Below are 8388 nucleotides of genomic sequence, written 5' to 3' on the forward strand. Positions count from 1 at the left end.
AGCTCACAGCAACCTCAAATTCTTGGGCTTAAGCAATTCTCTTGCCTCAGCCTCCTGAGTAGCTGGGACTACAGGCGCCTGCCACAACACCCAGCTATTTTGGGGGTAACACCCAGTTGGTTAGCAGGACTGGGCAGGGCTCGAACCTGCTAACTTCAATGGATGTGGCTGGCGCCCTACTCACTGAGCTATGGGCGCTGAGCCTAATGAATTGGATTTTTGGTCTCTTATTATTTTTTAGGAGCTCTTTCTATAGTATATTGATGAGCTTAGCCATTTATTTGTATTGAAAATATTTTCCTCCAATCTCTCTTTTTTGTTTAGTAAGATATTCTTATATTTAATGTCTTCAAATATATCAGTCATTTTTGTGTGTGTGTGTATATGTAATATATAGTGTCTGGTTTAGTTAGAAAGGGCTTTTGTACTCCAAGGTTATAAAAAGGAATTTATTCAGGTTTTACCTTAGAATTTTTATAGTTTTTATGACGTATCTAAATAGTGATCTGTTATGAACTTATGCTGTGTGTGTATGATGTACAGTATGACTCCAGTTTGTTTGCAGACGGATATTTTAATTGCTCAAACATCATTCATTGTGTATAGTCTTTCTCTCTTTGATTTTGAGATATTTCCTTCACAATGTGTAATGGGGTCTGTTTCTGGGACAGAAATTTGTACTGTTGGTCTGTATATTTTCTGTATTGTTTGGAGCTCTGTAAGTATCTGGTAGTGCTAGTAGCTCTTTTCTAATACTTTCCTCATTTGGAATTTCTTGGCTTGCCTTTTTTATTTTTCTGAAACCTGAACTTTAGATTCGGTTTATCTATTTCCTGAAACTAATCCTGTAGGTATTTCAGGGGGAGGGGGTTGGAAAGATCACTTTAAATTTATAGATTAATCTTTTTATGAAAAGGAATCTAACATGTAGCTTTAATCTGTTCTCTTACAGATGATATTAACCGTTTTCTTGAGCAACAATGAGCAGATTTTAACAGAAGTTCCTATAACACCAGAAACAACCTGTCGAGATGTTGTAGAATTTTGCAAGGAACCTGGAGAAGGAAGTTGCCATTTAGCTGAAGTGTGGAGGGGAAATGGTATGTATTAGGTTCTGTAAGATTTCAAAGTACATGCAATTTAGTATTTATCAAGTGGGAAGTATTGTTTTGTCACACTCAGTAGAGTGCAATGGCATTGTAGCTCACAGCAACCTCAAACTCTTAGGCTCAAGGGATTCTCTTACCTCATCCTCCCTCGTAGCTGGGACTACAGGCGCCTGCCACAATGCCCAGCTATTTTTAGAGATGGGGTCTTTCCCTTGCTCAGTCTGGTCTCATACCCATGAACTCAGGCCATCACCCACCTCGCCCTCCCAGAGTGCTAGGATTACAGGCGTGTGCCACTGCGCCCAAACCTCTAAGTTTAACCTTTTGAAGAACTGCAAAACTGCTTTCTAAAGCAGTTGCTCCATTTTATATTCCTAGCAACAGGCTAGGAGGGTTTTAGTATCTCTACATTCTCATCAACACTTAATACTATTTGATTTTAGCCATCCTAATGGATATGAAGAGATATCTCATTGTGGTCTTAACTTATATTTCCCTGATGACTAATAATGTTGAGCATCTTTTCATGTGTCATTTGTATATCTTCTTTAGTGAAATGTCTATTCAGATCTTTTGCCTGTTTTTTTGTTTGTTTGTTTGTTTGTTTTGAGACAGAGTCTCACTATGTTGCCCTTGGTAGAGTGCCCTGGTGTCACAACTCACAGCAACCTCAAACTCTTGGGCTTAAACAATTCTCTTGCCTCAACCTCCCAAGTAGCTGGGACTACAGGCACCCACCACAATGCCCGACTAATTTTTGGTTATTGTTGTTGTTGCAGTTGTTTAGCTGGCCCTGGGCTGGATTCGCACCTGCCAGCCTCAGTGTATGTGGCTGGCACCATAACTACTGTGCTACAGGCGCCGAGCCACCTTTGCCCATTTCCAAAATGGCTTGTCCTTTTGTTACTGAGGTGTGAAAATTATTTATATATTCTAGATACAAGTCTCTTATTAGATAAATGACTTACAAACATTTTCTTCCAAAGTCTTCTTTTAATGTCATCTTTTGAATTTAGAGAAAAAGACATCTAAGAATATTTTGAGAGAAACTTGACTTGGATAAATGTTGGAATATTACTAAACTAAAAATGAAAGGACAGGTCTCACTTGTCAGCCTGATGACAGCTACAGGAAGAGGGGCAGTTAAGTAATTACAATTAACATTTTTTAGGGGAACAGTTGTGGAGAGCAACAACGTTTCATTCCATCCTTGTTTCTTCTCTAAACTCTTATTAGGTTTACTCTTTGTTGGTTGTTACTACTTCTGTTTCCTTATCTGCCTTACCCTTCTCTTTTACTTAGCTGCAAAGAGAAATAATAAATTTCTTGCATACGTATTATAGCTCTAGGCTGGGCACCATGGCTCTTGCCTGTAATCCCAGCACTCTGGTAGATTGGGAAGATCACTTGATATCAGGAGTTGGAGACCAGCCTGAGCAAAGCGAGACCCTATCACTACTAAAAATAGAAAACTTAGCCAGGAGCAGTGGCCAGTACCCGTAGTCCCAGCTACTTGAGAGGCTGAGACAGAAGGCTCTCTTCAGCCCAGGTGTTTGAGGTTGCTGTGAGCTAGATTAAGGCCATGGCACTCTAGCCCAGGTGACAGAGTGAGACTTTGTCTCGGGAAAAAAAAAAAAATGAAGCTTAGCTTACTTATCCTGAAATTAATCTTTCCTTCTCTAACAAATTCACAAAGAGAAATAATAAATTTCTTTTAAATGATTAGCTTAAGACAAAATAAGATTTAATTTTATTATTATGTTCAGACCTGGTAGATTTAAATAAAGTTTGCAAATAGATTTTTGATTAATGTAAAAAGTTTATAGATTGATTTTAATTAATGTAAAAAACCTAAAAATTTATTGACAACATTGATTAGTAAAGCAACTAAAAATAAAGCTACAAAAAACCATAAGCCAAAGCAATATGCTAAAAAATGTGGCTTAAGGGCGGCACCTGTGGCTCAAAGGAGTAGGACACCGGCCCAATATGCTGGAGGTGACAGATTCAAACCTGGCCCCGGCCAAAAACTGCAAAAAAAAAAAAAAAAATGTGGCTTAAGACACAATTTAATGCAAAACTAAGGGCCACAATACAAGATCTCCATAAAGTTAATGTACAGTTTAAAATATACAACTATTTTAGTAGTATATTTGATAGTTGGTTATTATAAATTGCATGTGAACTTTATGGACATCCTTATAAGCTAAATATGGTCCTTGCTGTTAAAAAAGGCCAATACAGGCCAGGCACTGTCGTTCATGCCTGTAATCCTAGCACTTTGGAAGGCTGAGGCAGGTGGATTGCTTGAGCTCATGAGTTCAAGACCAGCCTGAGCCAAAGCGAGACCCCCATCTCTACTAAAAATATAAAAACTGGCTCAGCGCCTATAGCTCAGCTGGCTAAGGCGCCAGCCACGTACACCTAAGGTGGCGGGTTCGAATCCCCAGCCCGGACCCACCAAACAACAATGACGGCTGCAACCAAAAAAAAAAAAAACCCGGGCGTTGCGGCGGGCACCTGTGGTCCCAGCTACTTGGGAGGCAGAGGCAGGAGACTCGCTTGAGCCCAGGAGTTGGAGGTTGCTGTGAGCTGTAATGCCACGGCACTCTGCCCAGGGGGACAGCTTGAGGCTCTGTCTCAAAAAAAATAAAAAAAATAAAAAAATAATAAAAAATATAAAAACTGAAGCAAGAGGATCTCTTGAGCTCAAGAGTTGGAGGTTGCTGTGAGCTACAACACCACAGCACTCTACCCAGGGTGACACCTTGCGACTCTGTCTCAAAAAAATCAAAAGGCCAGTACATATTTTTATTTTATTTCTTTTTTTGAGACAGAGTCTCACTTTGTCCCCGTGGCATCATAGCTCACAGCAACCTCAAACTTCTGGGTTCAAGTGATCGATCCTCTTGCCTCAGCCTCCCAAGTAGCTGGGACACAGGCACCTGCCACAATGCTTGGCTTTCTTTTAGAGATGGGGGTCTCACTTTTGCTCAGTCTGGTCTTGAACTCCTGAGCTCAAGCAATCCACCCTCCTTGGCTTTCCAGAGTGCTAGGATTACAGGCATGAGCCCCTGAACCCAACCTCAATACAGGTTTTTAAAAATCTTTCTGTAGGCCTACATATATTTAAAAAGTGTTACTTTTGAAACCTGAAGTAGGGAATGAAATTCATTTCTTTAATATTCAAATTGTGCTTGATTTTTGCTCCTCAGATACTTAGTCCTGATTTGAACATAAGCATGCACATATTTCAGTTTTAACTAAGATGAGACCATTTCTGTCCTTGCCCTTGATATGTGTTAAATGAGGCACAGCTTGCCTGTGGTTATAAGAAGGCAAAAAAGCAGCACTGTGTGCATTGCATTCTATAAATAGCAGGATTTTCTTTATGGAAATGGAGGCTTACCTAGGAGCAGAGTAGTAAATCACACACACTTTTACTGTGTGATCCGATTGCAGCTCACAGAGTTTGTTCCTCACACAATGCCAAATTCTCAGAGCAGAAGATTTAGAGGAGTCTCACCCAGCTATAAACTTGGCGTGAAAGGAGGGAAGAATTGCTCTGGTTTGTTCTGGGGTGTTCCTTTCCAGAAGACTTGTCCTCCTTCACTTTGAAGTGTAAGCAGCAGCTGTGGGAACATTTCAAGAATTATTTTTTATTTCTTTAAATTGAGATAGAATTCATTTAACATAAAAATCACCATTTTAAAGTATACAATTGAGTGATTTTAGTACATCCACAGTGTTGTAAACCATGACCCAAGTCTGTACTCCCCAGTCCCTCATCCACCCAGCGCCCAGTAACCACTGTACTACTTTCTGGCTCTATTCTAGGTACCTCATATAAGTGGGATCACACAGTACGTGGCCTTTTTTTTTTGTCTTGCTATTTTCAAAGCTCATGTTGTAACATGTATCATTACGTCATTCTTTTCTATGGCTGAATAATGTTCCATTGTACGATAATTATGTTGTGTTTATTCATTAGTTGCTGGACATTTGCGTTGTGTCTTAGTCCATTCAGGTTGCTACCACAGAATACAATAGATGGGTAATTTATAAACAACAGAAATTTATTGCAAACAGTTCTGGATGCTGAGAAGTCCAAGATCAAGGTGGCAGCCAATTCATTTTCTGGCTTTGTCCTCACATGGCAGAAGGGATGAACGAGCTCTCTCAGCCTCTTTTATAAGAGTCTTGGTCCCTTCTGTGAGAGCAGAAACCTTGTGCCCTAGTCACTGTCAGAAGCCTCACCTCTAGTACTATCTATCACTTTTGGGATTAGGTTTCAACACATAAATGGAGAGGAAGGGCACAAACTTTTAGACCATAGTAACTTGTTTCCCATTTGGCTCTTACTGTTACTGGTGTTACGGACTTTCATGTACAAGGGTTTTTGTGCGTATGTTTTCATTTCTCTTGAGTATGGGATAGGTCTAGAATTTTTCTTTTTCTTTTTCTTTTTTTTTTTTGAGACAGAGCCTCAAGCTGTCACCCTGGGTAGAGTGCCATGGCATCACAACTCAGCAACCTCCAACTCCTGGGCTTAAGTGATTCTCTTGCCTCAGCCTCCCAAGTAGCAGGCACTCACCACAAGGCCCAGCTACTTTTTGGTTGTAGTTGTCATTGTTGTTTGGTGGGCCTGGGCTGGATTCCAACCCGCCAGCTCTGGTGTATGTGGCTGGCGCCTTAGCTGCTTGCTCTATAGGGTGCCAAGCCTAGAATTCTTATCTTATACTTTATCTTCAAAAATTGCCACATTGGACTGCCAGACATGTCTGTAAAACACAAACAGTAAAGAAAGGCATAATTAATAACCAAGCAAGAGTTAAGAAAATATGAAAATTTTTGTAGTACAGTTCACTTTTAACTTACACAGGCCACATTTGTGTTTCTGGAGGGAGAAGCTGGTGTGTGTCATCAGTCCACTGTCCTCTCCTCCAGGCAATACTGCTCTTACTCAGCATTATGAGCTGGCACACAGAGAAGGAACTTGCTCTTCTGTGCACTGCCATACAGCTCCGAGAGACTGCTGTGACAATGCTATCAGGGCTGCTTGGCCACTGTCACTGCAAGTGCTGGTGATACACATTGCATACCATGTGAAGTTCAAATGCTAATTTTTTTCAATTATACCTCTTAGAACCCTTATTGACATCTGATAGAACTCTAAGGTTTTGTAGAATCCCAGGGGAAAACTATGTTTTGTAGAAAAGGAACATGATAAATTTCTGATTAAATATGACAGATAAAATGTGTGTGTGTACATATTAATCTTTATCCCCTCCTGAAATAACACTGGAATGACAACAAAGGGGTAAAACAGTTTGAAGCTATAGGGTTAGTATGATAGCATATAATAATTTGGAATATTCTACACACAGATTTAAGTGATTAATGACTTAGCAGACCCCCAAAAACTAAAATACCAGTGAGAGGTTTATAGCTAAGAAGCTAGGAAAGTTTGGAAGCTAGGAAATTGCAGGTTTTTCTACCTTTGAAACCAGTCGGGCTAAAAACAGAATTGGTTGAAATCTCTTAACCAGTTTATCTCCCAAATCATGCCGGAATTTTTTATATGCCTCCTTTATAAACTATTTCTTCATTGTTTCTTTTCTTTCTTTCTTTTCTTTTCTTTCTTTGTTTTGAGACAGTCTCACTATGTTGCCCTTGGTAGAGTGCCGTCACGTCATAGTAGCCGGGACTACAGGTGTTGTGGTAGGTGCCTATAGTCCCAGCTACTCAGAAGGCTGAGGCAAGAGAATCACTTGAGCCCAGGAGCCTGAGGTTGCTGTGAACTATGACGTTATGATGTCACAGTACTCTATGAAGAGTGACAAAGTGAGACTCTGTCTCTTAAAAACAAAAAATTGATAGACAGGTAAAATAAGAATTTAGAAGATTTGAATGCTGTTAACAAGTTTCATATATTCAGTACTGTTGAACCTTGAACAGTGCAGGTTTAGGGGCCCTGATGCCCTGAACAGTTGAAAATTCATGTATCACTTTTGACTCCCCTGAAACTTAACAATAAAGGTCTTCATCCTGGTCATCTTCACATTAAATAGGCTGAGGAGGAGAAAAAAGAGGAGTGGTTGGTCTTGCTGCCTTGGGCGACAGAAGTGGAAGGAAATCTGTGTATAAGTTGACCCATGTGGTTGAAAACCCCTGTTGTTTGAGATCATGTATATTCAATACACCAGCCGTAGTTATGATGTAACATGTTAACATTAGGGAAGTGTGGGTGTTTTTATAGGAACTCTTTGTACTGTCTTGGCAACTTACGTAAATCTAAAAGTATTCTAAAATAAAACCCTTTTTTTTTTATGGTAAGACACAGTCTCACTTTGTCACCCTCAGTAGAGTACTGTGGCATCATAGCTCACAGCAACCTCAAACTCTTGGGCTCAGGGAATTCTCTTGCCTCAGCTTCACAGAGAGCTGGGACTACAGGCACCTACCACAATGCCCATTTATTTTTAGAGACAGGTTCTCACTCTGGCTCAGGCTGGTCTTGAACCTGTAAACTCAGTCTACCCGCCTCAGCCTCCCAGAGTGCTAGGATTATAGGTATGAGTCACTGCGCCTAGCCCTAAAACACTTATTTCTTAAAAGATAATATGCACATGTAAAACAAAAAATCAGTGATGTTCAGAGGAATAAATTAAGGTATACAAGACCTACATAGTGAGGCTTTATAAAACATTGACGAACACACGGTGCATGACAAAAATGAAGACACATAATCATGTTTGTGGACTGGGAAACTCAGTATCAAAAAGACAGTGGTCTCCCCAAATTTATTAATAAATAAGTTACTGTAATTCCAGTCAAAATTCTGCATTTAAAAAAAAGATAAAGCTTGACAAGCTAGTCTTAAGATATTAAATATATATGAACCCAAAGAGCCAAGAAATAATAAGACAATTTTGAAACTAAAGCAAGTAAAGGAAATTGGGTTACCAGGTAACAAGATTTACTATAAAATGATAGTAATTAAGTGGTATACGGCTCGGCCCCCATAGTACAGTGGTTATGGTGCCTGGCGGGTTCGAACTGGCCCAGGCCAGCTAAACAACAATGACAACTGCAATAAAAAAATAGCCTGGTGGGTAGCGCCTGTGGCTCAGCGAGTAGGGCGCTGGCCCCATATACCTAGGGTGGCAGGATCAAACCCGGCCCAGCCAAACTGCAACAAAAAAAATAGCCGTGCGTTGTGGTGGGCGCCTGTAGTCCCAGCTACTCAGGAAGCTGAGGCAAGAGAATCACCTAAGCC

The sequence above is a fragment of the Otolemur garnettii genome, unplaced genomic scaffold (genome assembly GCF_000181295.1).
Source record: "Otolemur garnettii isolate 467f Iridium unplaced genomic scaffold, OtoGar3 scaffold00054, whole genome shotgun sequence".
Classification (NCBI taxonomy): Eukaryota; Metazoa; Chordata; class Mammalia; order Primates; family Galagidae; genus Otolemur; species Otolemur garnettii.